Source organism: Triticum aestivum, chromosome 2D (genome assembly GCF_018294505.1).
Source record: "Triticum aestivum cultivar Chinese Spring chromosome 2D, IWGSC CS RefSeq v2.1, whole genome shotgun sequence".
NCBI lineage: Eukaryota > Viridiplantae > Streptophyta > Magnoliopsida > Poales > Poaceae > Triticum > Triticum aestivum.
Genome location: NC_057799.1, coordinates 610,740,603 through 610,752,138, shown reverse-complemented (window position 1 = coordinate 610,752,138; position 11,536 = coordinate 610,740,603). Strand labels below are relative to the sequence as shown.

Here is an 11,536-nt window from a genome sequence, read left to right as displayed (position 1 = left end):
GCAAGTTTCATGGCCCGTTTAGCCGAGTGTTAGCCCAAAACCATATTTTAGCTAAAATGTTGATTTTCTAAAAAAAAAGGTTGATTGTCTAAAAAAAGAGCTAAAAGGTTGATGGGTCTCCCCTAAAAAAAGAAGGTTGAGCCGTCTGTTACAAACAACAGAAGATCGACGAGCGGACGACTATTCTCATGCATCTTACGATGATACAGTCTTTTTTTTATGAAGCCCTAAATATTGGATATGCATGGTAGAATGCATTACATTCCATCTACGCCGAATACATTGCCATTAAAAGTCTAGGAATTTTAAGAATATTAACTGATAGTTTGTCAAGTGTTAACCAAAATTACCCATTACATGTTTTGGAAATATAAGAATCAAATTTGTTCATCAACATATGTAACTTCACAACGGTTGTGAAGCTAAAACTCCATATAAAAAGTTTTTCATTTGTATTTAAAATTTATTGTTTGCATGGAGATTTTACTAGTATATATATATTGACCTGCCGAGTCTTTGGCGTGTCACCATTGAGCGACAGTGCAAAGCCAAGATGCATTGGCAGCGACCTGCCAGCAGAGCTGGCCGGAGCCCGGAGGAGACGGGTATAGTAGTAGCCGCGCGCTGGAGCAGGGTGCATGTGCAGCGCAGACGTAGAGTATGAGAGCAGGGAGCTGTGACCTGGGAATAGTCAAGACGATCTAGGGCCGGGGTTGCAAGTCTGAAAGTACTCTTATTATCTAACGCATCAGACGGTGTAAACTGCGACAGGGAAATACCAGTGCTAATAAGTTGTCAGTAATAATTAATGACTGCATGATTTCCTACATTGGAACGAAAACGTTGTGGCGCCATCGTCGTCCGATCTAGGGTTTCCCCTGGTGCTCCCGGCATCCCCTGTGTTGGATTCGTGGTTACGTTGGTTTGGACTGCCTCTCTAGTTAGCGGGCTTAACTGTGTTGCTTGTTCGGGCCAAGCACCTTGTCTCTCTTCTTTTCTATTTTGGGCACCGTGTTCACGCCTTGCGTTCGTGCTTGTGTTGTACCTCATTTGTACTCACTCTCTCTCTTCTTCTATCAATACAAAGATACACAAGCTTTGCATATTCGTGAAAAAAATGATTTCCTATGTTGATCATACCAATTTGATTATGGCAACTCTAACTGATCCCCTAAAAGTAGATGAGTAAAATGGCGGAGTAAACCTTAGTGTATCTCGGTGAAGTCGGGTAGATGTGTATTGGTGGGACCAAGTTTGACTTTAGGGTTTTGGATAGATAGGAATGTGAGTGTGTGGGTGAGGTTTTTGGAGCAATATCTCTAACCACTTGAGCAAATAGTCCATCATCAAAACTTCATCCCCTTTAATAGTATTGAATTTCATATGGACTCAATGTTATCTTGGATCACTTAAGCAAAAATGTAGAGTCTTGAAACTTTTGCCAATGCTTTGTCATTTGCATTTGAGGGGTCCACATTCGCATCCCCAACATATTTTTTGAATAGGCATTAGTTCAGTGATATATGTTGTTATGAATTACCAAAACCGCCCAGGAATTAGTTGCACTTTCAATGTCTAAGTACTTCCGGAGTCGGGAACAGTTGAGAATTAAGTAAATAGCATAAAACTGCTACAATTCGGGGTAGGGTTCCAAAAAACTACCGGTTTTTATCTTTTTCGCTGATAACTACCAACTTTGGGGTCCGCCATTTCCAAAAACCCAAAAGACTGGGTGTTTAAATTTTAAACCATTTGTTTGACAGTTGTGGCCCACCCGTCAGGTCCACATGGCATAGAAGTCAACATCATTAGGTTGACCATGATGTTGACCGTTCATTGGTTATGAAAGGCGGGGCCCAAATATTTATAAAAAACAAGTGAGTCCCTATAATTTTCAAAAAAAAGGCAATTAGGCCCCTTCTTGTAAAAAAGGAAAAAAAAGCAATCGGGTCCCTGGGCCGACCCGGCTCGACCTCTCTCCCGCAACCGGCCGCCGTCCTCTCCCTAGAATCGCCGCCCACTCCCCTCCATCCCCTCCCAGCCACCTGAGGAGGCCGAGCTCCAGGACATTGACTAGGGGTGCACGACCGGCGACTCCCCATGGCGCGGCCAGCAGCAAGGCCTCAGGCCGCTCACGTCCATAAGCACGCGACGACTCCCCATTGGTGCAGCCACTAGCACGTGGCCTCAAGTGACTTGCGGCAAGCAGAGCACGACAGCTACCTGCAGAGCCTCATACTCGCACAACAAAGGCGGCGAGTGGCCGGTGGGCGCAACAGGTGGCGGCAAGGAGCGACCACACCAAGGGCGGCGAGGAGCTGGGGACAGCAGCAGGTGGCGGCGCACGAGCACCGGCATGCGCAGCTCTGTGTGCTCTTCGCTTGCCCTGTTCGTCTGTAGCAGCCAACGAAGGTCGCCTAACTCGGGCAGGATGCTTCCTGCGCGAGGGGGGGGGAGGGGGAGGGGGAAGGCGGGCTGCTCGCCAGCGGCGTCACTCTGGGTGAACCACGGGAGGAAGGAAAAGAGATAGAGAAAGAAGAAGACGGGGTGATAAGAGAGATAACGACGAGTGGGCCATCCTTGTCATAACCGCGATCAAATTTAAAGCACTCGGTCAGTTGGGGTTTTCGAAACAGCCGACCCTAAACTTGGTAGTTATCAGCGAAAAATAGAAGCCGGTAGTTTTTTGAACCCTAGCCCAAATTGTAGTAGTTTCATGCTATTTAATTGAGTTAAAGAGAGTACTAGGAGGGGTTTCCATCATATGGATGTAACTCACTTATAGCAAGGCAACCTTCCGACTAGATGAAATGAGGCGCGGCTATAACTTACTTATAGCAAGGCAACCTTCCGACTAGATGAAGTCGGGTGAGCGTATGGGCCAGACTAGTGCGCGGGAGCCCTTTTTTTCTTGTTTCATGCTTTCCATTTTTGTTTTTTGTTTTTTTTTCATATGCTTGATTAACATTTTGCAAATACAAGTTTAAAAGTTTTTGAATGCATGGTCAACATTTTTGTATTCACATTTAACAATTTCTAAATACTTTTTTAACATTAAAATACTTGTTTTGAAATATTCAAATGCTTATATTAATATTTTTTAAATACATGATCAACTTTTTTTACATATGTTATGTTTTTTTATACATTTTTAGTATAAATGAGAAACTTATTCTCTATGTGCAGTTAACATTTTTTAAATGCTTGCTTAAGAATTTTTTAAATGTTTTATGTAAAATATTTTGTAATACATTAAAAATATTGACCATATATTCAAAAAATATTAATTAAGCATTTGAAAAAATGTTAAATGTTTGTAGTAAAAATGTTGACCAAGTATTAAAAAATGCTAAACTTGAATTTTAAAATTGTTAATCAAGGATTTGGAAAAAAGTGTGAAATGTGTACAGAAAAATTGTTGACCCTGTATTAAAAAATGTTAATCAAGCATTTGAAAAATATTAACTGTATATTGAAAAAATGTTGACCATGTATTCAATAAATGTTATCAATAAATCTTAATCTTGTACTTGAAAAATATTAAACAAGTATATTAGAAAAAATGTGTATTAGATATATACCGAAAATGTGTATAGAAAAACAATGAGAACCCAAGATAAAACAAAAGAAAACCAATGAAAAGCAGAAAAACAATCAAAAGCAGAGAAAATGAAGAAAAGAGAGAAGCTAGTGAAAAACGAAAAAAGAAACAAAGAAAACCAAAGAAAATAAAAATCCAATAAAATAGAGAAAATAAACGAAGAGACACGGTGTAAATAAAGAAAAGAAAAAAAAAACCAGTGAAAACTCAACGCTTCTTCTTTAACAAGGTCGTGACCTTCTAATTAAACATTATTTTTTGAGAAGTTCCTTCTAATTAAACATGAACCCGATGGTAGCAGTGCAACGCTACACCTAGGACGTCGTGGGATTGACTCCTGCGTGACCCTTTTTCTCTAGTGTATTTATTCTAGGATTAATTTAGGAGACATTTTTACTTGACAATATATATTAGCAGAAAAAAGAACATCCACACTGACAAGATTTAAAACCAGTAGGATTAATTTAGGAGACGAGACGAATTCTATGGTCGGAAAATTTGTATACAGCTGAACAGATAGCACTGCATTTTATTTTCTAGGGAAGCCATACACCACCCAAAACAATCGAACATTCGCTTCCCTTTGGTATTATCGTAAGTAAACACTGACCTCATATTATTCGTAAAAAAAAACACTGACCTCATACAGCTTGAGAAAGGAATCACGAAGTTCCTGGCATGCCTAGATTTTTCATAGCAAGGAAGGATGCATTTCAAAGCTTCATGACATGCTATCACATTATGTGAAGATCCACTATTTCGACAGGACAGTAACCACAAAGAAGGTAATGCAAATTGTGTGTAATGCAAACAATACAACGGAGGTAATGCAAACAACACAAAGAAGGTAACTGCGGCTCCCTCCACATTTTCACATCCGGGCTTGGGACCACCAAAGGCAGTGTTAAACCACAACAATACAAAACACAAATTATACAACAACATCAATCATCATTCAAGCAAAGCATACAGGACACGCAATCAAGCAAATGCAATATCAATGCAGCTCCCTCCACATTTTCACATCCGGGCTTGGGACCGGCAAAGGCAGTGTTAAACCACAACAAACAAAACATACAACACCAATCATTCAAGCAAAGCATTCAGGACACACCATCAAGCAAAGCATACAGGACACATCATCAAGCAAAGCATACAACACACACCATCAAGCAAATGCAATATTAATTCAAACACACACACACACACACACAGTCGGTCACACACAGAGTCACAGTCACACAGATTCAGTCACACACACAGTAACAGTCACACAGAGTCAGTCACACATACAGAGTCATTCAAGCAAAGGCAGTGTTAAACCACAACAAACAAAACATACAACACCAATCATTCAAGCAAAGCATTCAGGACACACCATCAAGCAAAAGCATACAGGACACATCATCAAGCAAAGCATGCAACACACACCATCAAGCAAATGCAATATTAATTCAAACACACACACACACACACACAGTCGGTCACACACAGAGTCACAGTCACACAGATTCAGTCACACACACAGTAACAGTCACACAGAGTCAGTCACACATACAGTCACAATCACAGTCAGTCACACACAAGAGATAGAAAGGGCACAAACAGAAAGCTAATAACAGAAAGCTAATACTACAAGCAAGACCCATGATGTAAGTTGTTTGGCATGCAGTACCTTCCAGGAATAACTTTTGCTATTTCTGCTCATTTATTCCCATATACCTGATGGCATTAATCAGTGCATGTTCCTCCTCAGTAGTCCAAGCATCGTTCCATATGTTTGGATTCAGATGATTATGCCACCTAAGATGTTTTGAATGAATTCAAAAGTCAGCTTCATATTAACAACTAAGATGTTTTGAATGAATTCAAAAATCAGCTTCATATTAACAACTGCATCACCTAGACCAAATGTGTTTCCCCCGATAGCAGCCATAACTTGATTGAAGAATAGAGCAACCATCTGCAGAAAGAAGGAAAAATAGTTAGCACGGACTGCAGATAGAGAAAGAGACGCCAACAAATAACAAGTTACTAAAGGCAATTACCTGTTCATTATCGATCGGAGGAAGTCCACAGAAGTAAACACGCCGAGCATGCCGAGTAACCTAAGAAAAGAGTGGTCAGACATATGCAACACAGAACAAGAAAAATCTCAAGCACAAATCAAAAAATCGAGCACACCTGCTGTGTCATGGCAGTGGCTGCATAGCAAGTGGAGCAAAGGGAAGAAAGAATTAGAAAGTAATAACAAAACATTGAATAATAAAGAAGTGTAATAGATCATAGGTGGGTTCATTCTGCCATCACCAAATAAACTGCAAATCAGAGTGAATCTGGTCGCGTTGTGATGACAGAATGGACTATCCATGATTTGAGTACTAGCTACACTGAATCATAAGGAGCACAGTAGTCACCTGTCCTAGGGCGGATAAATTGAACATGTTTGGGAGCATGTTCGGAAACATCCCAGGATCAGCAGCAAGAAGTTCTGGTAGCTGACCTGCAATGCATCAACATAGAATTGTTCATGTTGTGAATTATTTACCAATTAGTTCTTTATGTAACCAATGTGTTTGTGAGTTAGCAAACATCCCCCATTTGTCTTGCACATAGGGGGGAAATGGATATCAGCGAACCATATAAAAATAAAACAATCAAAAGAATACCTCTCCCGACATTGCTTGCCTATACGTCCAGGTAGTGACCTTGCAATGAGACCATTTTGTCAGTCCATAAGGTCAATAATTTGGTCATCTTCCTGTAGAAAAAATATCATAATAAATATAACTATAAAATGTTCGAAATCTTTTTTTTCTCGAGCAAAGTCAGGAGTGCAATGACAAACCTCTTGAGTCCAAGGATCTTTGATGAGTTCAGTGTTAAAGAACCTTCTGCCATGGATGTAAACATTGCACCTCTATCCTATCCGGAAATAATTCAGCTGCGTAGGTAGATACTGACACAATATGTGAGCTCACCACACTTGCATATATAGAATAACGTCCAAAGAAGCATGGTATTACTATATAACTAGCTAAAATGTGGGATATGCATAAATATCGTGTAAAAACTTGAAAGGAGTTAAATTCGAGAGGGGTTACCATACAAACACAGACCAGGTTGATGAGTGATCCACGGCTTCAGTTCAAACACAAGAAGCACACCATCATAACAAATCAAATTAGCCATCATGAAAACCTCCATCCACCCTGGATTCTACATATACATCATTCTGAGCACAAACATCATACTTGTGGCAGGAAAATATACAGCAATGCATTGAAGAGTGTCCAAAGGGCAATGATACTACCAACTACAGAGGTGTAGGTCATAAAATTACATGCCCATGACCGTATAGAAATTTCCATGCATTATCAGGTGCCAATAGGTAGTTATGGAGCGCTTGCACAATGACACAGAGTCACGGTCAACACACACACACACATACACACAGTCACAATCAATACACAGGCACAGTCATAAAATGACACACAGACACATTCAACACACACGCGCGCGCACATACACACAGTCACAATCAATACACAGTCAGTCATAAAATGACACACAGACACAGTCAACACACACGCACACACACAATGGAGCGCTTGCACACAAGAAACAGACAAAGAAACACACACAATCAGTCACACACACAAACAGTCAGTCACACACAGTCACACAGACACAATGGAGTGCTTGCACACAAAAAACAGACATAGATAGGATGAAACTGATCAAAGACATCAGAAAAAGTAAACTTTTTGTTCAAGCTTTCCGTTCAAAACCTTCAACTCTGCATTATTTTAGTTCTTCAATTCCAAACCTCTCTCTGCATTACCCAACTACAAGCCAGTATAAACAAAGACAAGTGTAAGAGAGCCAGAGAGCAAATTAGGAGGTACCTTTTCTTTATCACCAAATTTCAGAGTCTGCACATACCAAAATTGTATTTTGTGTCACAAGATGAACCTAAAGAACTCACCAGGAAAATACTCAAATTAACAGATCAAGTGAATCATGGAGAACATCATGTAGAATAGCAGTCCAACAAATCCAAAGCAATTCAGGTATATATGTAGATAATCAGAGCTCATGTACATGCAAACCTTTCCCTCCCATAAGGTGATAAATTTGCAAGCTGAAGATCAAAATTCGATTACCTTAGGTGGTAAAACAGAAAGCAATAGGAACCCTGAGCAGTCCTTGGCATACTATCAGAATTACCGGTCCTGGAAAGAGCAACATACTATCAGCATGAATACATAATCTTGTGAAGTGAACAAGGAAAACATGGCTAAATAAGCGTTTTGGGACTACAGACATTAGCATCACAAATTGTAGAAAACATAAATATACCTGCGCTGTAAGCAAACCCCACCCATCAGTGTCCTTAGCAACACAAGGAAGAGCAAATGTGACATTTGTCTATATCCTACCTGAAATACTTAGAAAAGCATTATTCCAGTGTATGGACAGCAGTAATACAAAAAAAACGAATATGATATCCACATAAGACATAACGAAACACAGATATCACAAAAATGTATTGTCAAACACCACGGTATACATGATTATTATGATAAGAAAAAAAAGGAACAAAAACAGGGAAAAGGATGCTGTGATGAGTGAGTGAGATATATAAGATAGGCATGAGATGCAGTGGATGCCAAATCGGCCACACAAAGGAGTGGAAGCCAAGCAAGTGAGTGTTACAAGAGTCAAAAATTTCTGGTCAGCCTATCATCATCTATCAGCAGGAGAGAAGCCTGACCAGCGCACATCTCTGGATCCCTGCCTGCTCGAAACGGCCTAAATGGTTTGCATCCCTGAACACATCCCCATATATGGGGAGACGACATTGGAACAAGCAAAGCATGAATAAAAAACCAATTGGACAGACCATATAAGCACAGTAACACAATCAAAATCACCACATCCAAGCAATCAAACACAGTCACACACAGATAATGGAGCACTTGCACACATGAAACAGACAAAGAAACATACATAGATAGGGGCACATCACACACACAGTCAGACACACACAATGGATCGCTTGCACACAAGAAACACACAAAGAAACAGACATAGATAAGGGTACAAACAGAAAGCTAATACATGCAAGGCCGAAGTAAACTCAGAAAGCTATAAAGAAGTTCCAGAAACTGAATGAGTAAACTGATTTCTATAGAGGGGCGAGGGTAATTCAGATCTTCATTCCTGAAAACAGGAAGCTAGTTAGATCATCATCACTACGGCACTACCCACAAGTTTGTAGGCACAGAGACACATGCTTATTCTTGTCACAAAGTCTAGGCAAAGCAAGAAAAGCATTATTTCAGTGACTGGACAGCAGTAATTGATATCATATCTCATGCATAATTGAGTCAGTGAACCTCAAAAGGGAACAAAGAACAGTAGAAATGTATTGTCGAACACCACGGTAAATGATTATGATAAGAAAAATTGACAGCGTGAATGTTCATGCACACGCAAAAGAAATACCACTTACGAACAGAACCTACTTGCGTTGAACATAAATTAAATTAAAAAATTAGCAGATTTACACTATATTAGGTGACAACCAGGTTATAACAAACATAGCATAAAATCTATATGCAATCCTAATCCTAATCACGCCCAGGCTTCCCAAGTGCATGGCTTACATAGCGACAAATACAGAAGTTAGCATTCTTGATATTTTAACCAGTGAGTACAAAATTTGCTCCATAAAATTTAACAGGACAAACAAAAGGGACATGACAAAAGTGAGCAGCATTGATAAAAAACATGTGATGAGCGTGCTTTCACAGATAAATAAACTCTGGAGTTATGCTCACAGCAGAATCATATATGCCCAGGTGTGCAATGACAAGATTCTGGAGTTATGCTATGCAATCTAGAAGACTAGCAGCACCTCATCTAGTACTTCTATATGAAAATGGAAATAGCAACACGAGGAATAAAAAAAGGAAACCTTGTCCTACAGTAGCAGCAGCAGGTGTTCAATTAGTCAAGCAGCAAGCCACATGATTTGCACTCTTTTAGAACTTTCTGCTATGCCTGCCTGCTGGAAATGGCACCCACGGCCTACATGGTTTGCACCCCTGAACACACATCAGCATATATGGGAACATAAACAGAGCATGCTAGGAAGTAACCAACCAATCGAAAAGAACAGAAATTAACACCCATCAGAACAAAATCACCCCTGCATCTAGCCTGACGAAAGTGAAACAAGCTAGCTGGTACAATCAGAATCGACATAGGAACCAGAGTATCTAGGCTAACACGAACAATCTAGCCGTTTGAGATCAGAAAACAACCGACGAACAACGCAGGAGCCTACGAACCGATCTGAACTAGCACGACAAACTGACAATCTCTCCCCGTCTCTCCATCTCCGGCCCGTAATCCAATTTCAAAACCAAGACCCGACCGTTCCTGTAACAATCGCGCTGACACGAACACGAAGAAACGCAGGATCCAAAGCGTCTCTCAGACAACAGAAGCACACGCAGAAATTTCTGAATCGCAAACCAGACGGAGACCCTCGACGAGGCGGACCAAGAACATGCGAGCGCGTCGGGGCAACGGCGAGGACGAACAAAACGAAAACGGACGACGGCGAGGACGAGCAGAATCAAATCAGAAGCGAGCGACTCTAAGCTGACGACGGCGGGGACGCGCAAAACCAACTCGGGAGCGGTTCTAAACTGACGAACTGAGAACAAGCAAACTCAAATCGGTCGCGGTCCGAACGGACGACGGCGAGAACGAGCAAAATCAAATCAGGCGGGGTGGGGTTCTCTATCTATCTAAACCGGCGACGGCGACCGCGAGCAAAATCAAACCCGGACACGACTCTAAACGGGCAAATCGATCAAGGACGAGCAAAATCAAATCCAGACGCGATTCTAAACGGGCAAATCGATCGGGAAGGACGAGCAGGATAAAATCCGACTCGAGGAGGACATACGCACGGCCCGGACGAAGGGTGGAGGAGCAGCGGACCGGCCGGAGCGCGGCGAGGAGGAGGAAGGCGCGGCCGGGGCGAAGAGAGGAGGTGGAGGAGCAGACCGGGCAGGGCGCGGCGAGGAGGAGGAAGGCACGGCCCGGGCGAGGAGAGGAGTTGGAGCAGACCGGGCAGTGCGCGGCGAGGAGGAGGAAGGCGCGGCCCGGGCGAAGCGAGGAGGAGGAGGAGCGGGCCGGCCAAAGGGCGCGGCTTTATAGCCGGGGCAGAGGCGGTGGCGGCAGCCGGAGCCTTGTCCTTCGCCGAGGTGCGCGTGGCGTGGCGTGGCGGCGGAAATAAAAGGAAAGTGGAGCTGGTGGGTTCGTGATGGATGGAAGGATCCGGAGCGGGCAGGGGCAGGGGCAGGGGCAGGGGTAGGCTGCTGTGCGGTGCTTCCGTCTCGAATTGGGGGCGGACAGGGGAATTTCTTACCGTTGCGATGCCCGTCCACACCGTGTCTTGGAAATGTTTTTTTGGTATTCTTAAAAGGAAAATGTTTTTAATACAGGTCATGGCATACCATACCATATTAGGCCGTCACAAATGCTGATCATAAAATGATATCCGTATTGTTATCCTTATATATGTTGACATTGAACGGAGCCGGTCGTCCAACCATGCAAATTGAACGATTTTTATCTAACTCCGATGATTTTTTTTTACATTTTTGGCGTATTTCATTAGATAAAAGCGACCGGACCTAAACTTAGTCTAAATCTAAGGTGGTGCACGTCCTCGAGTCCTTATTATTCCCTTTCGTGCCCATCTCGGGCGGCCGTGTCCATGTCCGACGGCCAGCTGAGCCACACGGAGTGAAAGTGCAGCCGTCGATGTGCAAGAGTGGAACATGGGACACTGGATCGGCTCACGGGACTCGAGGCCTCGCCGCTCGCGCCCTACTGCTCCTCGTCGGAGTC

At 42.3% G+C, this 11,536-nt stretch overlaps 1 long non-coding RNA gene across 9 annotated transcripts; it reads right to left on the bottom strand.

The window, feature by feature from the left end:
- Positions 1 to 4,668: 4,668 nt before the first annotated feature.
- Positions 4,669 to 10,959, bottom strand: LOC123054937 (uncharacterized). Of its 9 annotated transcripts, none has more exons than XR_006426400.1 (11): positions 7,964 to 10,958; positions 7,768 to 7,836; positions 7,510 to 7,576; positions 6,706 to 6,820; positions 6,450 to 6,545; positions 6,271 to 6,362; positions 6,019 to 6,104; positions 5,786 to 5,805; positions 5,650 to 5,709; positions 5,504 to 5,564; positions 4,669 to 5,404 (listed from the first exon to the last, which is right to left on the bottom strand). It is a non-coding gene; the product is annotated as an uncharacterized lncRNA (long non-coding RNA). The 9 variants fall into 9 exon arrangements; XR_006426399.1 differs by having other exon boundaries at positions 7,510 to 7,536; positions 7,964 to 10,957; XR_006426398.1 differs by having other exon boundaries at positions 7,510 to 7,836; positions 7,964 to 10,959.
- Positions 10,960 to 11,536: the final 577 nt, after the last annotated feature.